This window comes from Dermochelys coriacea, chromosome 20 (genome assembly GCF_009764565.3).
Source record: "Dermochelys coriacea isolate rDerCor1 chromosome 20, rDerCor1.pri.v4, whole genome shotgun sequence".
Classification (NCBI taxonomy): Eukaryota; Metazoa; Chordata; order Testudines; family Dermochelyidae; genus Dermochelys; species Dermochelys coriacea.
In genome coordinates, this window is record NC_050087.2 from 3,392,941 (window position 1) to 3,418,280 (window position 25,340).

Below are 25,340 nucleotides of genomic sequence, written 5' to 3' on the forward strand. Positions count from 1 at the left end.
GCCCTGGGATTTTTCACTGTTTTCTTGTGTATTATTGTACACTGACTCAAGTCTGCTTTTAAGTATCAAAATGGCAAATCTAGACACTCCTGAGACACACTGCTTCTACTCCATTATTCCTTCCAGCTGTTCAAGCCACAGACTGAGACCTATCTCTTAGGCATGAATATCCTACAGCATGTGACACAATACAGCTGTGTATATTTCATCTGAAGGCAATTGTTTAACGTTTAGCTGAGAGTCTAGAAACCCTGATATTGGGACCACCCCTCTTTTCAACAATGCAGGAAGAAGCAGGGACTCACTGTATGAGAACGGAGAGACTGCTCTTCTGTACCCAAAAACAGGAGACAACGGCAGCCGTACAGGTATAACCCCCGCAGCTCCTGCATTGCCAAAGCATCTTGGAAGGCACTACAGGATGGCCTGACCTAACTGAGCTTAACCTTAGATTGCACTGAGAGGGACAACTGACAATTTAAATACAACAAAAATCACCAGTGGCCCATGTTGTGGGGAGAGGGGTTCAAGTTTTGCGGTTTGGGGGACGGGTCCTTTTTTTGTGCTACTGTAATTTTAAAATATCCTCCTATTTTACATTAAAAAGTTGGGGCTTTTTTTGGTAAGTCATTAAAAAAAGAAAAACGTTAAGAGGGAACAATGATAAATTTCACCGGCAGAGTTGTGCCGGGGGAGACGCCTGGCTTGCTCAGAGCCCTGGAGACACGCTATATATAAAGTAATGAAATATGGATTATGTCTCTAGCACTGCCGACGGGCTGGGAATTTTGCAGACAAGCCCAGGAGGAAGCCAATACCCCTGCCCTGAAGAGGGGATGGCTGCGAAGCCAGGAAACCTGAACTAAACTAAGGACGCTTAATTCCCCTCTCTTGCTTTACCGTTTAAATAAAACGGCTTCATTCAGAGGCACAAGACAGCCCCATACACTAGGCCTGGGAATACAGTGAGCTGTAGCTCACGAAAGCTTATGCTCAAATAAATTTGTTAGTCTCTAAGGTACCACAAGTCCTCCTTTTCTTTTTTGCGACTATAGACTATCACGGCTGCTACTCTGAAATCAGGCATTCTAGCAATCCAAGCGGCTCAGCACCCTTACAATAAACCACCAGATGCCCCTGGAATGGATACAAATCCTGCCTCTGTTTGATCACTTCCAATAACATTCCAGCTAACCTACCTCTTTTAGCACCATCACTAGACTGACCTACAGATAAGGCAGGAACCAGCCTTTGTTTCAGGGGAGGGGTTATTTTACAAATCCACCTATCTTCCATCCCAGACAACTAATTAATTGGGCTGCAAAAGTGGGGAAATGCCTCTAGTTGCCTGCAGGACAAGCCTTAAAGATTCTGACCAAAGTTTACATTGCATTTTCCCCAGCCATTATGTCTAAATCATTCATTTTATGACATGTCAAAAATGAAGGAGGGTCTTACAGCCACTTCCAAACAAAAGCCTCAAAGCACTTTAAAGGCAGCCTGCAAATATCTTTTGACCTGTTTAACTAGAACAGTGAAGGGCGTGAATTTTTACCACGATAGTGTGGACGCCATTCTGTGCAGCTTTTGCTGTGTAGACATAGCCTTACATGGGTCACCGAGTTTGTCCCGCAATACCAAATCATTCTGGATGTTGCCAGGTTTGATACACTCACCCAATTTGTTTTGGGATGGGGGGGAATAAAGACAACAAGCCACACTTCCAAGCAGGATCAGAAGCATGAAGTCTTCCAAACCAGGTAAGTTTCCAAGTCACAAGGAGACATCTCCCATAATAAAGGGGCTCTGAGTCTAAACTTAGCTCAGGAGAAATAAGGCTCTCAAACAAAACGATGTCAAAGCAACAGAAAAATTTTAAAACTTCATTACAAACTATATAAGAGGGCTGGTCTAATGAGTAGGCTGCATCTGCCACATTCAGTAATCATCTGAGAGAAATTCAATGGGAGCTGGCAATGACTCAGTCTGCAGTGCACAAACCCAGTATGTGCTCCCAATACATAATGAAATTGGGCTTTCTACAGAATAACATATTAGCACGTGCCCTATTGGCAAGATGCATGCAAGGGAATCCCAGCATTCTGACACTGCAACGTCTTGGAAATCTGATCAATCCTTCTGTGGCTGCTACCCACACTCAGGAACGCAAACAAGGCTCAGCAGGAGAAATCCTCACCTTTGCTTACAAACTCAAAAGCCAGAAGTAGGTCAGGTTGTCTTTTAATCAGGTTCACTAGGGCTTAAAGAACAGGAGAAGGCGCAGGGGATTGTTTTAAGAGATTCCTCCCCCCCACCTCTCTCAGGCACAGTCAGAGAAGCCAGTTCACAGATGGGAGGTTTCCAAGGAGAATGCTGAGTTACTTATGGTAAATGGGTTTCAGAGTAGCAGCCGTGTTAGCCTGTATTCACAAAAAGAAAAGGAGGACTTGTGGCACCTTAGTCTCTTTTTTGCGAATACAGACTAACGTGGCTGCTACTCTGAAACCTGTCATTGTGCAAGGCACTGAATTTAGCCGTATGAAGTGAAAATCTATCAACTTCATGAAAAAACTCGTACAGATACAGACAGACATCATCTTCCTTTCCAAATGCAAACAGATGGACATAAAACGTTCTTGTCAACTGCTGGAAATGGCCCACCTTGATTATCACCACAAAAGGTTTTCTTCCTCCCCCCACCCTTCCTGCTGGTAATAGCTCATCTTAAGTGATCCCCTTACAGTGTGTATGATAAAACCCATTGTTTCATGTTCTCTGTGTGTGTATATAAATCTCCCCACTGTATTTTCCACTGAATGCATCCGATGAAGTGAGCTGTAGCTCACGAAAGCTTATGCTCAAATAAATTTGTTAGTCTCTAAGGTGCCACAACTACTCCTTTTCTTTTTATGGTAAATAGCAACCCCAACATCACATTGAAAGGCATCTGACATGGTTTCTTTCCTCCAGATAGAGGAAGAAACCCTCCTTAGCCAATATTCAAGGGAAGAGTACCTGAGACACATCAGTATATAACTCAGTCGGGAGGGCTCTAATTTGGGGGAGGTTCTGCATTCAAGTCCATCACCGGGACTTCTGCCCCAGATATACTGCAGTGGTGTCCTGATGCAGGGCCTACGAGATGCCATCCTGCCAATGAGGCACTATCCCTCATCTCCTGCTACTCCTGTCTAGAGAAGGAGCTAAAGATGTGTTACGGAGGGGGTTACTTTAATTTACACCTTCTTATGTCACAATAGATCTACTGCCACAAAACCCCACAGACAAGTTCTTCAGGAGCATGGTGAGGTGCCTCTCTCCCACTGCCCGGGGTGGGGGGGAGGGCTGTCTCTTGCTCTCTGTGTTTTTGATGTTACTGAACCAGGCACTAACAAGTGGGAAACCTCAAGTTCTATCTAGGAATTTATAGACGCCTCCACCCCATTCACTGCAGCATCTGAGCACCTTACAAACATTAACAAGTTCAACACCCCCCTAAGATGAGTCAGTAGCATGTTCCCACTTATGCAGATGAGGAAATGAGCAAAGAGAGGGGAAGTGATTTGCCCACAGAATCACAGAAATGTCCGGCTGGAAGGGCCTCGAGAGTTTATCCAGGTCTAGCCCCCTATGCTGAGGCTGGACTAAGTAAACCTAGACAAGTCCTGACAGGTGTTTCTCCAATCTGCTCCTAAAAACCTCCAACAATGGGGATCACACAACCACCCTCGGAAGCCTATTCGAGTACTTAACTCCCCTTAGAGTTAGCAAGTTTTTCCTAACGTCTAACCTAAATCTCCCTTGCTGCAGATGAAGCCCATTGCTTCTTGTCCCACCTTCAGTGGACACTGAGAACAGTTGATCCCCGTCCTCTTTATAACAGACCTTAACATATTTGAAAACTTATTACGTCAGTCTTCTTTTCTCAAGATTTTAGCCTTTCCTCAAAGGCCAGGTTTTCTCAATCTTTGACCATTTGTGTTGCTCTCCTCTGGACTCTCTCCAATTTGTCTGCATCTTTCCTAAAGGGCAGAGCTGGGAATTGCATCTAGACGTCCTGATTTCCAGGCTGGGGATAAACACTGAAAACCCATCAGTACTGAGAGCCAGAAGGCTAAGGTGAGGTTCTGATGACCACACATACTTTAGATTACCGGCAGAGAGACTTTTTTTTTTTTTCCCTAAATCACCATCAGATTAAAGTTTTGTTTTTTAAAAAAAAGGTTCCTTACCAACATAACCTTAGCGCATTGAAACTGGACAAGTTTTGTTTTCTGCATCTCCCTCGGCTTAGACAATGAAATTAGACAAATCATTATTAATAGCCATCGTGTTTATTACGATGGTGCCTAAGGACCAACCGAGAATAGGGCCCCATTTTATCACGTTGTGTGTGTTGGATAAGCACTGTGCACATTACAACACTGCAGAAATAAATAATTCCTCTCTTTTAATTAGTGCTTAAAGTGTGTGAGAGGAGGGGGCCACAGACCCGCTCAGAGAAACATAATTCAAAATTGAGGCAAGGCTTATGCTCTAATAAATTTGTTAGTCTCTAAGGTGCCACAAGTACTCCTTTTCTTTTTGCAAATACAGACTAACACGGCTGCTACTCTGAAACTTTAAGCACTGTTTACTAAAGCTGCCGCTCCCAGATTCTGATAGCCCCCCATCCCTCAGAAACACTTTTTTTCAGACCACTTTAAAGCAGTGCTTTTAATAGTTAATTTCACTAGGGCTACAATGTTTGGGCTGAAATTCCCAGAGAATGGTTACAGCCAAACAGCAACAACTTTTCACTGGGAACTTTAAAAGTTCATGCAGACACTTGTATTTATCTTAGATTTTATTATCACTTAACTCTAAATTCTAATCCAACCTACATGACATTGTCCCTTTAAATGCCACACTGGGTGGAAGGCAAGTGTCTATTCCACCCCCTGCTCTATGGCAGAAAACTAAATCTATGCATGTCTCTATTAAACTGCTACCTACCCATGATTAATCATGTTTCCAGCTCTACACTTCATGGTGACTGTACATAACTGATGTAATTCCCCCCCAACCACTGCACAAAATTGCCAATTGGGGATTTGCTACAGATTGCATTGTTTGCTCCCATACCTGAGCTTTCATTACACATACCGAACATGAAGTTCCTTCAAATCAAAGTTCCAACCACAGCCTCTAGTTTGGGGTTCCCAACCTTGACACCCCAAGGCTGGCTTTCAGAGGTGCTGAGCACCCCCAAACTCCAATTGATGGCAGTGGGAACTTTGGGTGCTCAGCAATTCTGAAAAAATTAGGCCCCCAAGGGTATCTCAAATGGGGCTCCTGGAATCAGAGACCACTTTGGCACCTTTGGTTGTAACTCTTCTAGTTGCAGCCACCTCCTTCAGGCTGGCAACGCTTTGGTTCAGCGCAGGGCATCAGCGTGCCAGGGAGAAGCTGGACACCTGGGTTCCATCCACAGCCTCACTGCGTGACCTTGGGCAAGCCACTTCTCTGTGTCTCAGATTATCCATCTGTAAAACAGGGATAACGCTCACCTTTTACAGTGGGGCTAGGAGGATTAGTACATTAATGCTGCAAAAGCCCTTCTTAAATCCTTCAACGAAAGGTGCCAGAAAAGAGGAAAGTATTATCATCATTCCCCACAACAGCCACTGCACCATGGGCTGCTCTGCCCCAAGCTGGCTCCCCATCTCCAAGTTTTAGTGCTTGAAAACCAGCTTCGCCCATCAAGACCCCAGCCAAGGACTTCAGCATCTGAAGGGTTCGGAGCGCTACCAGCCACACTGCACAAACCAGGAACTCCCTCGGAGCAGCAATATGCTTGAGGAGCTGCCTGAAAACAACGAGCTTTCGAAGGCTTTGGCTATATGGGAACGTTAGGTTTGTTATCCAGGTATGACCTCCCACCACGCCTCCCTTGTGGACACACTTATTCCAGTATAAGAATGACCATAGGGGTGTTTATACTCAATACTGTGAGCCCTTTGGGGCAGAAACAGTCTTTTCGCCCTGTGTTTGTACAACACCTAGCACCACAGGGTCCTGACCCGCAGCCGGGGCTGCTAGGTAACAGACAAGGCCTAATTCACTGCTGTACAGACTGTGGAACATATGCCGTCGGCGAGTTCACTCTTGATCTATTTTCTCCAGCTGAAAACCGGGTTTGGCCATTGCTTCATTTCCAGGGACAAATGCAGCCAATGGGACATTTCAAAAGGAACAGCCAGGGGGTCGACGGGAAACACCTCCTCAGAAGCCAAGTCATGAGGTCAAAGAGGACACAAAATGGATGCTACCTCTGCTCCTCCTGGGACACATCCTTTCCACTCCTTCTCCCCGTAGCCATTCGTTTCCCTGCTGCCCTGAGTCTCACCCTGGGCTTGGTTGTCTGGTCTTACTCAGAGCTGGGGCTCTTTCAGCCTGCAGTTAGCTGGGTTTGGGAAGGGCCAGGTACAGATCTGGAGCCATAACCCACTCTAACTGCCACCACATTTTCTTCCAGATTTAAAGTTAAAATGGGGCCATTTTGGCTAAAGTTTTCAAAAATGCCAAGTCCTATTTTCACAAGGGACTTAAACACCCTAATAACTGTGGCCCCAAGTGCCTAAAGATGCAGATCAACGCCTAGTAGGATTGTCCAAGCACCCAAATCCTCATTGATTTCAGGGGGAGTTATTTCTGAAACTCCCACTAAGTGCCTAGCTACATCTTTAGACCCCTAAATATCTTGGAAATCTGGTCCAAAGTCCCTTTTGAAAGTTTTACCCTTTAAAATTAAATTTTAGTTCAGTTTGATACAGGCAAAGTAGCTCAAATAACAAGATACATAGCACTTCTATAGCACCTTTCATGGTAGGATCTCACAGCTTCTGTACAAACATTAAGCCTCCAAACTCCCTTGTGAAGGAGGAACATTTTATTACACCCATAGCACAGGTTGCGTAACTGAAGAGACAAGTGAAGTAACTTGCCCAAAGTTACCCTACAAATCATTAACAGAGATAAGACTAGAAGCCAGGTGTCCAAGCTCCTGTTCCCCTCTCTAAACTGTACCGAACACCACTTTGGCTTAAAGACACGCAGCAGACAGCAGCAAGACACTGCAAGGATGGAAAACTCAACTGCTCTAAAGTCTAATCAAACAAGCTGCCAAGTGCAAAACTCAGCTGCTGAGCAACCAGTCAGCATCCCCCAGAGATCTGAAAGCAGAGCAAGGAGACACTCTGAGCTCAGGAACTAGGGGGTGAGTGGACAGAAACCCTGGGATGCTGAGCAATTATGACAGGACATGATTTAGGACAGGGAAGTCAGGCTGGATCATTATTCCAATCTGTCCCCAAGACACAGCTATCATGAGGTTTGCATTACCAGCTTTGTGAATGAGCATGCATGTTGCTCTGACTTTCCGTAGGACCTGGGTTTAATAAAGTAACTGTGATGACAGATGCAAAAAGCTAATTTGAGGCTACTTTTCTTCTCCGCTGCTCCAGGAGCCTGGATATTATCTGCCTTGACTCTTATTAAAATCCCCAGAGATCTCAATTCTGCTGCAGCACTAGTTAGTCTAAATTTAGCAAGGTAATGGAAAGAGTTGGAAGGCATGCAATTCATTTTAATATCTGCACCTTTAGAATCACTCAGAAATTAGCTGCCCGGCAACATAAAGCAGTCATGCAGAAAGAGAAAAATAATCAGGATACACACTAGATTATCAGTTGATACAGATGCTAATGATCCCAATTACGATACTCATTTAAAGAGTCTACAATGGCCAAGTCTTTGAAAAAAATGCTTGCATGCCAAAGCGTGTAGGGCAAACGGCAGCATTCAGGACATTTTAATAACCTGGTGTTAAATTATGGAGCGAGACTGTATCAGCAGCTATTCTGCCAGCGTTTTCACACATCAGGCAAAGAAAAGGTACACTGATAATCACGTTTATTTGGGTTCCTTATAGACACTGGCAATACATTGGGAAGTCACGTGGCAGGTTTCTCAAAAAAAGAATCAACTGGTCCAGTCATTACCACTGGGTTAACCTGCCTGACTCCCACGGAACTCTTGGTCCACCAAAGTTATACGCAAAACAATTCTCTTACCTTTCATCACATGCAACATACGGACCCCAAAATAGATGGCCTTTTGGCACGGAAGTGAAAACACCCACAGAGATCATTGCTCTTCTCATCTGACAGGTAACCAGACCCAATTCACAGGAGGGCAACAGCACGGAGCAGGAAAGGCAAGAAGGGCTCTTCCAAGTCACATCCAGGGGGTCTGCTTGGCTTTTCATTAGACTCCGGCTATTAAAGGGAAAGCTCACTCTAATAACCCACTGCTGAAACACAAGGCTGTCAGATGCTCTGAAAAGGGCCCAGCAAAATCTCGACTTCGACTGGAAGCTCTTTAAGGCAGGGACCCTCGTGTTCTGTGTTTGTACAGTGCCTAGTGCAACAGGATCCTGGCCTGTGACTAGGGCTTCTAAGCACCACTACAACACACATGTAATAAGAGGTTACAGACATACCTCCCAAAAGGCTCTGCAGGTCATCAGCATCTTGCAGTCAGGCGCCAGAAAGGCAGCCAATAATCACCACCCCATGGCACTTCAGAGTCTGCCAGTTTGATGCCAGAGCTTCAAGTCTTTTTTGATGTGGTTGTATTTTATTTTAAAGTGTCCAAGGGCCAAACTAGAGTAACTCCCTCCCTCTTCCTTCCTCATCAGAGCAAGCAACACTGATGGGAAACGTGAAGATTGCAGAATCTGGCAACTCCAAACAATAACGGCAACACTTACACGGTGCCCCTTCCTGCAGTGTGCTCTAATGCCCAGTGTCCAATGTATGGCAAAGTTCAAAGTATAGCAAAGCGCAAAATACGGAGGCCCTATAGCACCTGCCAGCGAAGGGGACATAATATATCATCTAGGGTATAAAATTAAAGCAGTTAGCATCTTTTCAAAGCAGCTCCCCTCCTTTTTTGCTTACTGCTTGTTTGTCAAACTTTATACAGGAAACCCTCTAAAACCATACTGGACATGCCAGGCTTATCTCAGTCAATGCAGACACCAGAAATAAGAGGTCCTAATACCAAGTCTAACTGTCAGAGCAGGACACTGAGAGTCAGGACTCCCAGGTTCTTTTCCCAGCTCTGCCTCTTGGCACTTTGGCCAAGTCCCTTCTCCTCTAGGGGCTTCAGACTCTCTGCTGTGATATAAGGTTGCTGCTTTTCATCTCACAGGCCTACTAGGAGATTCATTGCCCTGAAGAGCTTTGAGATCCACAGAGGAAAGGAGGAGGAGAATGCCCTTTTACTATTGGAGATTTTTCAGAACAGGTTTGGCAAACACCTGCCAGGGGTGGTCTAGGTATACGTGGTCCCGCCTCAGGGCAGGGACTGGAGTAGACGACCTCTCAGGGTCCCTTCCAGCCCTGCATTTCTAGGATTAGAAACTAGCATTATGAAGAATGGAAAGCGCTTTAAGACAGAAGTAACTACTTTACTCTTCATGAATTATGCTTAAACAGTAATGCTTCAACCGCTTTGCGACAGGTGGAAAGTGTGATCCAAGGTCCCTTCTCCCTCTGCAGACCTTAATGCTGCCACATTAGAGGCCTGCTACTCCCATTTCATTCCCAATACAACGCAAACCTTCAGCACACAACACCGAGCTGCCGCAATGCCCATGTCACGGATGTACCTCTTAATTTTTATTTTTAAAAAGGCTTGGGCTGCCACAAAGGTTAAACACCGCTGGCATTGCCAGAGCTTCGTTCCAGCCAAGATGAAAATCCACTTCTGGGACTGTGCTAGCAAGCAGAGAAATCTGAACGTCTTCTGTCTGTTTATTAGCTTTGGGCTCTGAAGAACAGGTTATAGGGGGCCACTGGAGAGCTTTGTCTTGATTTCAACAGACACCGGATCAGACCCATGCTGATTAAAGCTTCAGCCCCCAGAGAACAAAAATAAACCCTTCTTTAGTAGAATCATTTCTAGCTCAAGATTTTAGTTCCCCCAGAAAACAATGATCTGCCTAGCTATGGAACTCTAACATGGATCAATAGCCATGTCCATTCAAAAAAAAAAAAGTAGAATGAAGAATTCTCTACTCTTCCGGTTTTGACGGGGATACTACACCAAGTGAATTAGCAGCATTTCAGAAATGGATTTAAACTAAATAGAAATCCAGGAGCTGCCCTTTCACTGATGGGTGCAATTAGTATATTCGATAATAAACAGGTAAAAATGACATTACTACTGTATACGATGTTCATTAATATTTTCTACTCTTCTTTTGGACCAATATAAAATATTGACTACAGCCCCAAAATCTAATGACAGCAACTTCCCCTAATGAGCAACCACATTCAGAATCAGCAGAGTTATCCGTTACCACTGAGCCATGGCTTTTCTCAGCAAACATGCCCAGACTGCCACTCAAAACATAAAACACTAGGCCAAGATTTATAAAAAAAAGAGACTAGTTATTTTGGGAGCCCAACTTGATACCCCTTAAAAAAAAGTGATGGAGAGGGAAAGGTAGAACGGGAGTGCCTGGGACAAAGGGACGATGGCATCAGGAGAGTAGAAAAGTTGAAAGTGGGGAACACACTCCCCACATCCTCCCCAGTGGTTGTGCCTACAGATTGCCTCCCTAAGCACCCTTCTTGCTCTCTGTCTTTAGACTACAAACGTAAATGTTTTCTAGCAAGCTTTCAACAAACATTGCAGTGCACAATTTTACACTAATGCGAGAACGCAAACATATCATATGGGACATTGCAGTAAGAGCTTTTCTGTGCTTCTAGACCAGGTGAACAAGTCCCAGGTGCCTGAAGCTGGGAGGTGTATCAGACAGAAATGATGTAGCTGGAAGATGAAATTTCCACATGAACAGGCGACACTCCAGGCATGGCATTAATGGAGTAAGCCAGTGTCTTGTAAAAGAAATTCTAGTCACTGCATCTAACTACAGATCACTAAAAACAACCTGGATATGTCCAACAGAAGTAAGAATAATTATTGAGCGGGAACCTGTCTCAGCAATCTGATCGCACCATCGTGTTGTTAAAGCACTGGACTGAAACTCATGGGATCTGGATTCAAATCATGGCTCTGCCACAAATTCCTGTATGAATACAGGCAACTCATTTAGTCTTTCCTGGCCTCAGTTTCCCTTTTGTAACATAAGCCAAACAAATCCTCCTCTCAACCTCTCTCTGTTTAGACTGTAAACTCTTCGGGGCAAGGACTCTCGCACCACATGTATGACCAGTACCTAGCATAACAGTGCCCTGATCTCTGCTAGGGCCTCTAGGCACTAGGACAAATAAATACTAATCATCAGTGGCAGGAAATGCAGCTCAACATCTGCATGCGTGGAAAAGACCGGAGTCTTATGATGCTGGCAATATTTGTTTTATATTAATTAGAGATTATTTTTAGCTAATTAAAAAAACTCTGAAAAGATTCCTGCATTCAAATGCCAAACTGCATCTCCTACCTCTAAAACTGCATCACCGGATTGGACTTCCTGAGGGGAAATACCATGAAAATAGCGGCTCACACAGCCAGTCGCACTGAAGGAGGTATTCAAAAAATGGCAGGTAGTTCTAGAAACTCTTCTGCGACACCATTTTTAATGCATATCCTCTTATTCAGTAAATACTCAGTTACGGTTCTATGGAAACTCTTGCACACTGCTAATAGTGCCAGGTAACATTTAAAATTTTATGTTGCAGTGGCTCACCATTTGCAAATTGAAATTTACAAGAAATCTTGACCTCTGAAACCTCCTGCACAGGATGCTTCAGCCAGTTTAATTTCTGTTAGACCTCTCTGCATTATGGATAGCAATGAAAATTGACAGGGACCACAAACTCAGAAGCTGCTTGTTTGGAGATCATAATCTTATCACATTTTACTTTGCTGTTAGAGGAAACAGAATACAGCGAGAGGGGGAATGGTGGGGGGGGGGGAGTTGGGAGAAAGAGAGAAAGGCAGAGCAGAGAACAAAACGGCTGGTTTATAGAGTTTTTGTACCAATATAGCTACATCAGTACAGAAAATGTGAGTAGTGAAAGGGAGACAGAGACAGAAGTCCGGTCTACATGAAGAAGTTGCATGGGTTGAACTTACGGTTTGAATTTAACCAGCAGAAAAGGCTGTGTGGACACTGATTTCAGTATGAGTGGCTTATTTCAGTTTCGTTTTTGTCAAGGTCTTCACTGGAACAAAACAGACATGTTTTACATTGACCTTAACTACATCAAGGTAAAAACTACCTGTGCCTTGTCTTCACTGGGATTTTATAACAGGTTAGCAATCTCAATGTAAAAACGTGGGTTTTTTTTATAGTGAAGACAGAGCCTTGATCAATTAGGAACAGGTTTAACTAAGCCAAATAAGTCACTCTTACACTAATTAGGAACATCCACACAGCGTTCTCCACCAGATTAACTACACTGATTTAAAAACCAACATACATTAAACCAGTGCAATTATCTCATGTTAACAAGCCCTTAGTTAAACTGGTGGCAAAATCTCTTATTTCAGTTTATCTGAAGCCCCCTTCCTAACTGACTTAAGCTAAACAGCAATAAGCCTGGCTTAAAGTAAAATGATTGTCCAGCCCTTTGCATTAGTTTAACTAAACAGGTATAAAAATCACATGAAAATTTATGCATCTTTCATGCATAGACATGCCCAGAGTAGGTGTAAGAATGAGCAAAGAGGAAGAAGCCAAAAAAAAAAAGGAATTCTGATGTTCAAAAAAAAATAAAAAATTAGAGTTTCTTAAAATGCATATTGAGCTATTCAAAGTTCATGATTAAATAATGAGAATTAGGTCATTAAATACTACATGTGCACACACACAAGCAAGCACACATATAGTGTACATGTGTAATCGCACACACAGTATCCCCACAATTCTCTACCTAAGTCAAACTGACTCCCAAAATTGTTGCATGAACGTGTCCTAGATTCTTCCCCTGCCACCAGGTGAATATAGGTGGTGCCCAAAAGACTTTTGGTCAGTAATTCTCAAATGACTCTTCCTTTGACCTGTGAGTCCCTGGCCCATCGTATTAAGAGAGCCACAAATATTAGAAAAGGGAACAGAATTTTAAAAGGCGCTAGGTGAAATGCTGACTCTACTGAAGACAATGGCAAAGCTGCCGTCAGAGTGGCCAGAACTTCACCCATCACACTTGTAAAATAATATAAAAACAAACTTCAGAGCTGAACGTACGCTCCCAGGCTGACTACAACTCCACAGCCAGATTTCTGTTAATGGTTGAATTATACACCTCCCCCTGAAAAGAGGGTCTTATAATGGAAGTGATGACACAACCTTAAATATAGCAGCACAAATGGCATCGCTATTATAAGGGGAACTCAAAGCATCTGCATGCAGACGAGGGGATTTGGATATCATGGAGAGAAGCCAGAGGAGGTGGGGAACGTGACAGTCAGTGCGGGCTAAAGACAGAGAGAGACGGTCTCTCATCCACCATCCCCCTGTTTTGCCAGCAGGGCCAGCACCAACCAGGTTTGTCTGCTTCTCCCACAAGCCTCTCCACACTCTCTTGTGCATTGCCCTTACTCCCTGAACTGACCCCATAGGTCTGCTGGCCTCGACTCCTCCCAATCCCTCCTCAAGACACTGCTGCTGCGGCACCTTGGCGTACCTGTCAACAGTCCCAGATCTCACAGGACTGTCCCGCTGTGATCCCCAAACCCCCATTCCAGCTGAAGTCGCTCCTGTTGCCCGGGGCTGGCTGGGCTGGGCTCCCTGTTCCCACTGCTGCAATCTGCTCACCAGTGGCCCAGGCTCACAGTACTGCTCAGGTTTGGCCCAGCCCCCCTTGACGAGGGGCAGCCAGACCGAATCTGAGTCAGCGGCGTTGCCACCTTGCGGACAGGATCACAGTGTCACTCAGTCAGATTTGGCCTGGCCACCTTCACCCCACAATGGGGAGATGGGCCAAACCTGAGTGGCACTGTGACCCTGTGTGCCAGGGGCCAGGCTGCAACCTGCAGAATGGGGAGTAGAGCCCAGCCAGCCCCACAGGACAGGAGCCATAAGATCCAACACAGCCGTCACTGTAGGGAGAGCGTGGGGTGGGCTCACTCTGCAATCCCCCCAGGGCCTCCAGCACTCAACCTCCCCTCCCCAGATGCCCCACTGCCTAGGGGCAGGACACATCCCTCTTTAGCCAACGTTGGGTGGGGAGCCTTGAGAACATCGGCCAACTCATGGTAGCTAGATTGGAGGGCCACCAACAACAGACATTTGTTTAATTTATACTGAATTTTAAGCAGTACTGTTGCTCCTTCTTCAGACAGCCCAGCCCAGCCCTCCCTCAACCCACCATGCTGACGACCGGCAGCAGAATTCCAGAGCTTTGCGGGTCGGCTGCCCAAGGAGGAGAAATCGGCCATGCCAGGTTTCGGTACATCCTCAGTGTCACTTGCTTTATTTACACAACATACAACACTCCCCTGTTCTCCAGTAAAACAGCAAGACATGCAAAACTGCACCAGCTGATGGGATCACACCCCTTTTAGCTAAACCAGTACTGGCACTGCATCCGCTTAAACCTAGTGTTCCACTCTTCACCTCAGCACACCCTGGCGTCAGGGTGTGGCATTGCAGGGGTCTTCACCTCTAGCTCCCCCTGGAGATCGCCCCTCTGACCCTGTGATGTCCTGTCTCTGTCCAGGACTTAGCCCTCTGCCCAAGTTACGTCAAGTCCGGACGCCTTACAGGGTAACAAAAGTCCAAATAAAAGTTCACACAAAAAAGGTGGTTCTGTCGTGCGTGGGCTCCTCTCCAGCCTGTCCACCCAGCACCTTGCGGGCTGCCTTTCAATCTCTCTCTCTCTCTCTCTGGCTCGGGGATAGAGCCCTGACTTCCCAGGCGACTTCCCTGTCTCAGCCCCTCGCCAGGGCCTTCCACAGGAGCCACGCTTGCTTCCTGGAGCTACTCCTGCAACAGTCTTGACAGACCAAGGAGTAATGGTCTCAAGTTGCAGTGGCGGAGGTTTACGTTGGATATTAGGAAAAACTTTTTCATTAGGAGGGTGGTGAAACACTGGAATAGGTTCCCTAAGGAGGTGGTGGAATCTCCTTCCTTAGAGGTTTTTAAGGTCAGGCTTGACAAAGCCCTGGCTGGGATGATTTAGTTGGGGTTGGTCCTGCTTTGAGCAGGGGGCTGGACTAGATGACCACCTGAGGTCCCTTCCAACCCTGCTCTTCTATGATTCTTCTCAGGCCTTTTGTGAGGCCCAGGTGTTTCAGGCTGTCACTCAGCCCCAGTCTGTTCCGCCCCCTCTAGCTAAGATGCAGTTACTTACAGCACAAGTAGGCGGATTGAACAGAGCTGGTTAGCTGCAGGCCTCCTGGCCCTTAAAAGGACAAGCCCCCCTGGGTACATCTACACTGGAATAAAGACCCACCGCACAGCTGCAGCTGGCCTGGGCCAGCTGGCTCGGGCTGCAGGGCTAAAAATTGCTGCACAGACATTCAGGCCTGGGCTGGAGCCCAAACTCTGGGACCCCCACCTGAGCCTGAATGTCTACATGGCAATATTACAGCCCCACAGCCTGAGCCCAAGACAGCTAACCCAGGCCAGCTGCTGGTGTTTAACTGCTGTGTAGATGTCTCCCTTTACACAGGTTTAGCTCCCATCTCTTAAGGTGAAGTGAGACAGGTTTAAGTCAATGTCAGCCGCAGACACCGCTGGTTTAACTAAATCGGGTGCAACATCACACCTCCAGCTAAACTGGTACAAATGCACGTGCATCTCTGCTGGCATGGCAGCAAAGGACAGGTCAAAAATGAGAGCCAAGTGTAACCAATCCAGAAACGCTGCACTAGAGAGGTCTGCAGAGAGCCTGGACGACAGCTTGGAGAGGTAGGAAGGGCCCCCCATTCAGCACAGTGAGGGATAAACTCAAGATGCCCAGTGAAGATCATTTCATTGCCAACACAGGGAGCTCTTTCATTCCTCGTGTAAGCAAGACAAGGGAGACTCCTCAGCTATTCCATTTGCATCCACCACTTATTTCTCTTCCGCACTCAAGAAGGAGCCATGCACAGGGAACACAGCAACCCGACAGACACACTCCAGCCCACCGAGGAGCCCCGCCGAGAGCTGCATGCTCTGCACAATCTGCTGTGAGCAGCATCTCCCCGGAGGGGGAGCTTGGAAGAGCGTGACACCCCTCCATCGCCACGCACAACGGAGCTCCTGGATGTTACCACCGAACAAATAAATCATTCATAACAGGGGGGGCCTCCTGAGTAGATGCAGGTAGATTGACCCAATTTTAACCGATTATCAGAATTAAAAAAAAATATATTGTTGATCTTTCTGGTCCTGAACTGGTTTCTCTGCTGCCTCATTCCCCTGCAAGGATTGCCAGTGCCTGGGCAGGGCCCCAAGAGTAGGATGGCAGAACTGGGCTGGTATCTTTAATCACGTCCATCTTTGCTCACCGGGCAAGAGTCAAGAATGTCTCCCTGGGATGAAGGACAGAGACATCCTCAAAGACTCAGCCAGCGAGCGCACCGTGCATCTGATAATCAGCCAGGTGATCAATTGATAAGGGGGAAATGGGACTGGATATTCCACTGGGATAACACAGGAACACCGGGGGGTAAGGGGATAGGCTGGGGCGGACACAGGATTCCAGCCATTCATTCCAACCTTCAGACCTCAAAGAGATCTTAGCGAACAAAACTTACTAAGACCCCAGATGGGAGGACAGCAGTTTACTGAACTATTGTCCAATGTTACTAAACAGCTTGGCATTTTGTCTCAAAGTTCATGCAGCAAATGGAACTGACGAATACGACAGCAACATCTGATGATGAGGGAACAGACGGCCGATAGGGATAAGCTCCATATGCTACTCACCTCTAGGGCTCCTGTTCCAATCCAGCCCCAGGTCTTGGCCGGGGAGCGGAAGGAGTCAGGGAATGGGATACAGCCCTTTTCACCACTAGGGAACCAAATTCAAGGAGCAGCATGTTTTCTTTTCTAATGGCCATGTGGTGGCCTGCATGGAAGGAGCTGGAGAATTTCAATGCAGCTCCTAGGGACAGGTGCCCCCACCACAGAAATCTACCATCACAGCTAGCAGTCTCAGATAACCAGTGGCTGAACTGGCCAGGAGACTGACCCCCTAACTCCTACAGGCCCCCTAAATCTGGAGTCCTGGTTTATTGGTGAGTGAAGCTGCTACTCAAATATACCTAGGCTGTGCCAGTTCAGTAGCCAGAGTAACTCAGTTTCCAGAGCTGTCAACCTAGCACTTTTCATCAGTATCTAAACTCTCTTTTTTTAATGGAAGAGAGAACAGTTGAAAGCTGCCAGGACTTTAGATCCAGATGGAATCCACCCTTGCATTCCAAAGGAGGCAGTGAAAGAGACGGGAAATCTTCAGCAAATACATTTAACAGCTCTTTGAAAATACAGGAGGCACAGACAGAGTGCTGAGACCCTGAGAGAACATCTGTATTTAACAAAGGATTTAGGCAAATAGGCTGCAAACTACCAAATTGCTAGCTTAGCTCTGAAGGAAGGTACTGGGGACACTCGCAGCTATGACTTAATTAAGGATTGCCAACATGAATTTAAGAGGAGAGGCAGGGAAGTTATGCCATTCATACTTGATAGAACTTAGGCAGAAAAAGCAGAATGGATCTGGGGGGAGTGAATAAAGCAGTGAGGGATCTTAACTATTCTAAAGGTTAGAGAAAGCAGGCCTGAATTTTTAAAGGGAGACTGAAAATGTAGGCTGAATTCCCAGCCGTGAAGGCAACAGGTGCAACAAGACCACTTCAGCTGGCGTCGGAGACAAGGAGGATTGAACCAAGGCCAGCCACTGGTGGAATTTCTTTACACAGAGAACGGTTAAAGGAGCATGAAGGCTGGGAGGCCTAAAAGTAGCTCGGCCAGCTGTGTTTTGATTTGCAGTCACACACGTGTGCTCATCCGTTTCATTTCTGGCAAAGGGGCTAGGGACTGAAACACACCAACGCTGCTCCCCAAAGCGAGGGAAGAGAAGAATTCCCAGGTGCATCAGTCGCATACGGGACCTTCACCAAAGAATGGTGTAGGCAGGAAAAAAGTTACATTCTCCCAAACATGGGAGCAACCTGGGGGTGAGTACTAAAGCTTTAGTTCTGCAGCCTTTATTCAATTCTCCCCCTTGTTTCCCAGGTGCTGCTCCCCTTTTAGGTACGCCAGAGTCAGTCTACAGGGAAATATGTCCCCAGTGGTGGCTGCTCCTTGGATCCCAAGGAAAGATCCTGCTCCTCCAAAGAACTCCCCCGTCCCCCAATACCAAACCACTCAGTTAAGCCTTGGGGATCCGAGGTCTTAAGAACAATGGAAGTTCCCTTTGGAGGAACAAGATAACTCACAGGGGCATGTGTCTTGTATTGCTCCTGCTTCCCAGCAAGATCCTAGGAAGAGTTGCAACCAGCCACGCGGAGGAGGAAAGAACCCAGGTCTGTGGCACAGCCCACGGTGGAAGACACTGCTCCTGCCCACACCGCCAAAAGAGTCACACAAAGTGCATTTGAGTCACCCTCCCTCCCAAGGAGGTCATGACTTTGGACCCCTCCTTGGGAGGCAGACAGGGGAAAGATGAAGCAAAAAGAGACAGCACCAAGCAGTCCGAGAACACTAGAATGAGGGGAGAGGATGGGACTGCAAGATGCTACACCAGTCCAGATATAGCCTCAAAGAGCTGACAGCTACGCAAAGGGTGCTGGGGGGATCCCATTCCCGTGCAACTTCCTTGGAAATGATGGCATTTTTCCAACTCCCCCCCCCCCCGAGGAGTTAGGGAGCAGCCAGCTCAAAGGAATGCTCTGAACTCAGGCATTTAACATTTACGTTAATGAGAAAAGCAGTAAATTTACATTTACATACCTCCTTTCATACACTGAGGCTACATCTCCACTTAAAACACTATAGCCATAGAGCTTCCGTGTAGACCAGTGGTTCTCAACCCGCCACCCAATCAGCACACGGCTGCGGCTCACGTGACCTGCTCAGGATCACACAGGTAGTAGATGTGGATGCGGCCCACATAACACAGAGCGCTACATATGCGGTCCCCAATGGTAAACAGTCGAGAACCACTGGTGTAGATACTCACTACAGCGATGGGAGGGGTTCTCTCATCACTGTAGTTAATCCACCTTCCCGAGGGGCAGTAGCTAGGTCAATGACACCAGAGGTTAGCTACATCTGTAAGGTAGGTGGATTCTTCACACCCCTGAGACACTGAGCTCTGCCAAGGTCAGTTTTCAGTATAGACCAGCCCTTAGATCAAACATTAAGCTAAGCATAAACACCTACAGAAATGGGAGCACGCTACGGAAGGCCTTGAGATCAGACAGGTGGTTTGCATGCTGGTATAACAAAGGGATCACGTCACCCCCCACTGAAATGCAGCCACCTCGGGGACCAAACACAGCACCCATTTAACAACCCACACCAATGGTACAAGACAGTTTAGGCCAGGAAATGAACAAGAATCAAGTCTAATTACCTGCGCTGGAATCTGGTCAAGACGCAGAGCTGAACACCCCATATTCGGGGGGCAGAGGGAGTGCCATGCCATCCACAGGAGTTTTGAAGGACACAAATGGCCGTGGCCAAGCTTTTCAGAAGTGAATAACAATGATTACGGCCTTAATTTCTGGAAGCCCAACTTGAAACGTCATAAAGAGTGCTGATTATCGGAAATGCCTGAGCACCCATTCCATGGCAGTCAGGTCCCTTGAAGTGCCTGTCTCAAGTCAGACAACCAAAAATATTAGTCACTTTTGAAAATTTTGGCAGGGGTATTAGTTTCATAGCCCCTTCAGCAGCTCCCCAGCACCAGGCAGAGGCACTGGTTCAGGACCAAGTTCGGAGGGAAAAGTCCATCTAACAGTCACCAAATCTACTATCTGCAAGCCCCTGCGTCTTCTCCCACACACTGGCCAGGCCCTATTTTGCTTGCAAGCCACGAGGGAATGCCAGCACAAGGTGTTCTCGCTGCAGCTAGGAGCCTAGGCGAACCACATTAAAGTACAATACAGGAGAAATAAAGGAAAGGAGGGGGCATAAATCAAATTTATCCCATATCGTGAAGAGACTGCAATTCTGTGGCAATAGTCCACCCATGATATCACTAGAGCCTGGACCATCATTCCAGCAGCCAGCATGACACTCACTGTAAATGGAGCATAGACACTCTTTGGACAGCCCAGGGCAACTGACCTTCCAAAAGAAGTTTCTGCAAGGCTGGGGATTGCCGAGACCCACATAAAACCATAGAGACTGGCTCAGCGGTGTGGGCCTCAGATCCCCAGGTTCAATTTTGGTCACCCTATCTCAAAATTGGCATGGAAGCAGTTCAGAGAGAGGCAACAAAAACAACCAGATGCCTGGGAAGATGCCTTCCCCAGAAGATGGGGAATGTTCAAGAGATGACAGGACAGAAGAGGGTGTGACAGAGGTTCGTAAAATAACTCATGATACAGGGGCTCCTATCTACCCTCTCCTAACATGAGATCACAGGGACACATCCAATGAAATTGACAGGCAATGAATTTCAAACTGATCAAATGAAAATGTTTATATGCCACCTGCAAAACTCACTGCCAAAAGATCTTCATAGCAGGATTCAAAGGAGGACTGGATATGGACAGTGAAAATAGCAAGCTGCATTAAACATGATATTAAACAAATACTGTAAGGGATAAAAAGCTGACACAAGGTATAAGACAATGGCTAACTGACAGTGGTTTAGATGAAACATTGCTTTTGAGCACCTTACTCCATAATTAAGGGTCTTCTTGCAACTTTCCCTGAAGCATCCGGAGATGGCCAGACAGAGGACAATGAACTATAGAATGTAGCCCACGGGCCCAGTCTGCTCTTCAGCTTTATGGCAAAAAAACCACGTCCCAGGAAGTTTACTGTGTTTGTGTTTTTCAGAGGCACTCTTAAAAGCAAAGGCCCTGTTCTGTAAGGATATAACAGGTCCCATCATGCTTTTCAAAAGAGCAGGTGTTTGCTCCCATTTCCAGGCCCAGAATTCCTCTCCCCCTATCGCCAGCTGCTGCCCTCCAGTCCAGAGGTGGCTGCTGGCTGCCTTTTGTAAGTGCTGCGGGCAGGTAGTTTGTGAGTAACAATAAATAACAATAATTCCTCTCTCTTACAGAGCGCTTTTCATCAGTAGATCTCATCACACTTCACAATCTTTAATCTCTCTTTGAGATGAAAGAGGTCATACACACACACCCCCACACCCCTCCAATCCCCACGTTAATGCAAACTTTGGACCTTGCAGAAGCTCTCAGATCCCACCTGGACACGTCCCTTTACCTCTGACTCCCAGGGACACTGGTCACACAACACTGCCAGCAGACTGGCATATGCAGGCAGCCAGTGACAAGCTCCCCAACATGCTGGCACCACATGAACCCTTTCAAGCCTCCTGCTGGCTCCTGGCTCCTGCAGAGGTTGCAGGTGGCCAGAGAAGCAAGAGACCCAACCGTCGGGCCCGCACCTGGGACGTTCAGAACAACAGGGGAACCTCAGGAAGCTGGCAGACGAGAGACGCCCCCCCTGCCACCAATTCACCCCTCGCTCCCACACAAGAACCTCAGCCAAGAAACAGCAGAGACCCCGGGGGGCCTCTCCGGGCTCCCCACAACCCGAGGCACAGAAAGGCGAAGCAGCCGGAGCGAACCAAGGGCCTGGAAGGAAGGAGAACGACTCCGCCCCTGACCCCGCACCTGTGGTCTCACCTGCCCCTTGTCCCAGGGCTGGGCCTCCCCCTGGCTCCCCCCGTGAGCGGGTGATGGGCAGGGGAAGGGGGGGCTTTGCCCTCCATCCCCAGCCAGGGAAGGGGGTTGGGGCAATTCCTGGCAACCTCCCCCCCTGCAAATCTGGGTCCAAACTTCTCAACTCCAAAGGGGGGGGGAGATAAAGCCCCTCACCGCCCTTCCAAGCGCCAAACTTAGGGGGCTGCTAAGCCCCTCCCCCCAGCTGGGAGGGGGGGTCTAGCCCCTACCCAACCCCTGAGGGGGCGGATAACCCCCCCTCCCAAGAGACCCCCCTGCGGGGCAGAAGGTGGGGGGAGGGGAAGAGCCTTACTTACCCTGGGGGTCTGTCCCCCCCCCTCCGTCTCTGGTCTCCGCTGCCGCCCCGGGGGGGGGTTCTGCCGAGCGGGGCCTGGCCCCTCCTCTGGGGCGCAGGGGGGGGTCGGAGCGGGGGGGGTTCAGGGGCTGGGGGCCTGGGATCGGGGCCGGGGGGGGTCGGTGGCACGGGGGGGGGGCCTGGCCGGGCCGGGGGGGGCCGGGGGCGGGCGGAGAAAAGAAAAGAAGAAAAAAAACCGAAAAGGAGGAAAAGAAAAAAAAAAGAAAGAAAAAAAAAGGAAAGAAGCTGCTGGCCCCTCCCCCAGCCGGCGTGCGCACTGCGTCACCGCTACGTCCGGCCCCGCGTCAACGCGCCGCGCCGCGCCGCGCCCTAGGGCCCCGCCCACCTACCCCGGGCCGCGTTGCCAGGGGCAACCGCGAGACGCGCCCCACAGTGGCCCCTGCCGGCCCGGAGGGGCGGAGCCTGTCGGCCCCGCGCCACCTTAAAGGGGGGAGCGGCCCAGCCCCGCTGAGCACTCGCAGTGCCCATGCGCGGGGGTGGCTCCGCCTCCAAGTCCTGACCCGACACGTGTTCCGGCTCCGCCCACTACCCCTCCCCCTCCGGCAGCTCCCCCGCCTCACCCCTCTTCTCCAGCCCCCCACTGCAGCCCCCCACCCCCCTGCCCCAGCCCCCCACTGCCCCCTCTCTTCTCCAGCCCCCCACTGCAGCCCCCCACCCCACTACCCCCAGCCCCCCACTGCCCCCTCTCTTCTCCATCCCCCCACTGCAGCCCCCCACCCCACTACCCCCTGCCCCCCACTGCCCCTCTCTTCTCCAGCCCCCCACTGCAGCCCCCCACCCCACTATCCCCTGCCCCAGCCCCCCACTGCCCTCTCTTCTCCAGCCCCCCACTGCAGCCCCCCACCCCCCTGCCCCAGCCCCCCACTGCCCCCTCTCTTCTCCAGCCCCCCACTGCAGCCCCCCACCCCACTACCCCCAGCCCCCCACTGCCCCCTCTCTTCTCCATCCCCCCACTGCAGCCCCCCACCCCACTACCCCCTGCCCCCCACTGCCCCTCTCTTCTCCAGCCCCCCACTGCAGCCCCCCACCCCACTATCCCCTGCCCCAGCCCCCCACTGCCCTCTCTTCTCCAGCCCCCCACTGCAGCCCCCCACCCCCCTGCCCCAGCCCCCCACTGCCCCCTCTCTTCTCCAGCCCCCCACTGCAGCCCCCCACCCCACTACCCCCAGCCCCCCACTGCCCCCTCTCTTCTCCATCCCCCCACTGCAGCCCCCCACCCCACTACCCCCTGCCCCCCACTGCCCCTCTCTTCTCCAGCCCCCCACTGCAGCCCCCCACCCCACTATCCCCTGCCCCAGCCCCCCACTGCCCTCTCTTCTCCAGCCTCCCACTGCAGCCCACTACCCCCTGTCCCAGCCCCCCACTGCCCCCAGCTCTCTTAGCCTCCACTGCAACCCCCCACCCCACCACCCCCTGCCCCAGCCCTCCACTGCCTCCTCTCTTCTCCAGCCCCTCACTGCAGCCCCCCACCCCACTACCCCCAGCCCCCACTGCCCCCTCTTCTCCAGCTCCCCACTGCAGCCCACTACCCCCAGCCCCCCACTGCCCCCTCTCTTCTCCAACCCCCCACTGCAGCCCCCCACCCCACCACCCCCTGCCCCAGCCCCCCACTGCCCCCTCTCTTCTCCAGCCCCTCACTGCAGCCCCCCACCCCACTACCCCCAGCCCCCACTGCCCCCTCTCTTCTCCAGCTCCCCACTGCAGCCCACTACCCCCAGCCCCCCACTGCCCCCTCTCTTCTCCAACCCCCCACTGCAGCCCCCCACCCCACTACCCCCTGCCGCAGCCCCCCACTGCCTCCAGCTCTCTTAGCCCCCACTGCAACCCCCCACCCCACTGCCCCCTCTCTTCTCCAGCCCCCCACTGCCCTCCCACTCTCTTAGCCCCCCACTGCAGTGCCCCACCCCACTACTGCCCCAGCCCCTCACTGCCCCCAAGCTCTCAGCCCCCCACTGCAGCCCCCCACCCACTATGCCCCTGTCCCAGCACCCCACTGACCCCTCTCTTCTCCAGCCCCCCACTGCAGCCCCCCACCCCACTACCGCCCCAGCCCACTGCCCCCCAAGCTCTCTTAGCCCCCCACTGCAGCCCCCCACCCACTATGCCCCTGCCCCAGCTCCCCACTGCCCCCTCTCTTCTCCAGCCCCCCACTGCCCCCCCAGCTCTCTTAGCCCCCCAGTGCAGCCTCCCACCCCACTACCCCCCACCCCAGGTCCCACCTGCTCCACCTCTCTTCTCCAGCCCCCCACTGTTCCACCCCCTGCTCTCTTAGCCTCCAGCTCCCACTCCAGCCCCCCACGGTTCCACCATCCGCTGCTCTTAGCCCCCCACTGCAGCCCCCCCACCCTACTACCCCCTTGCTCTAGCCCCCCCACTCTCTCAGCCCCCCACTGTTCCACCCCCTGCTCCCTTAGGCCCCACTGCAGCCCCCCACTGTTCCACCTCCAGTGCCCCCCATGCCCACTGATCCAGCCCCTCACTGTTCTATCCATCCAGCTCTCCCCACCACTACTCTTGCCCCCGTTCCCCCAGCCCCCCGTTCCACCCCATGCTGCACACCCCCATGTTTGACCCCCCCACTACTCCAGCCCCCACTGCTTCATACCACCTCCTGCCCCAGCCCCCATTTCCATTTTTATTTTTTCAACAAAAAAACCCAAGAGCATTTTTGACTAAAATGAAAAATGTTTTTTGTCAGAAGTGTGTTTTGATGGAAAAAACTAAGCCAGCTCTATATAGGCCCTGCCCCCAGGCCAGCTGGGTAAAGCTGGTTGATTTCCCCCCCACAACCCCATCAAAATGTAGTTGTTGGCATCCGCCTGAAATCCTCTGCCCTGCTGGTCCCAGCGGCTGCAGTTTACCACACAGCTCCAGCGCTCCGGGGCTGAAAGCATTACACCCTTGAGTGCTGTAGCAATGCGAATCTAAGCCCCAGTGTAGACGTAGCCAGGTCGATGCTGCCTACGACAGAAAAACCTGCTGCATCATTGTAGGAAGTGTCTACCCGCCCTCCGGCGCCATAGTAATATAGCTCCAGCACCAGACATGTAGATATGGCCCTACGCTAGGAGTGCTTTGCTAGTGTATC

General features: G+C 49.7%; 1 protein-coding gene across 9 annotated transcripts in view; it reads right to left on the reverse strand.

Annotated features, from left to right (window-relative positions):
• The window catches only part of R3HDM2 (R3H domain containing 2), a 106,096-nt gene extending 83,769 nt beyond the window's left edge, over positions 1-22,327 (reverse strand). For 3 of the 9 annotated variants that reach the window (XM_043506545.1, XM_043506544.1, XM_043506548.1), the window contains exon 1: positions 7,186-7,200. The gene's annotated coding sequence lies outside the window, so the exon portion shown is untranslated. Of the gene's footprint in view, positions 1-7,185; positions 7,215-8,114; positions 8,135-8,203; positions 8,319-21,397; positions 21,573-22,193 lie in introns of those variants that run through there. The other 6 variants (XM_043506550.1, XM_043506549.1, XM_038378819.2 and 3 more) reach the window with 6 other exon arrangements.
• Positions 22,328-25,340: the final 3,013 nt, after the last annotated feature.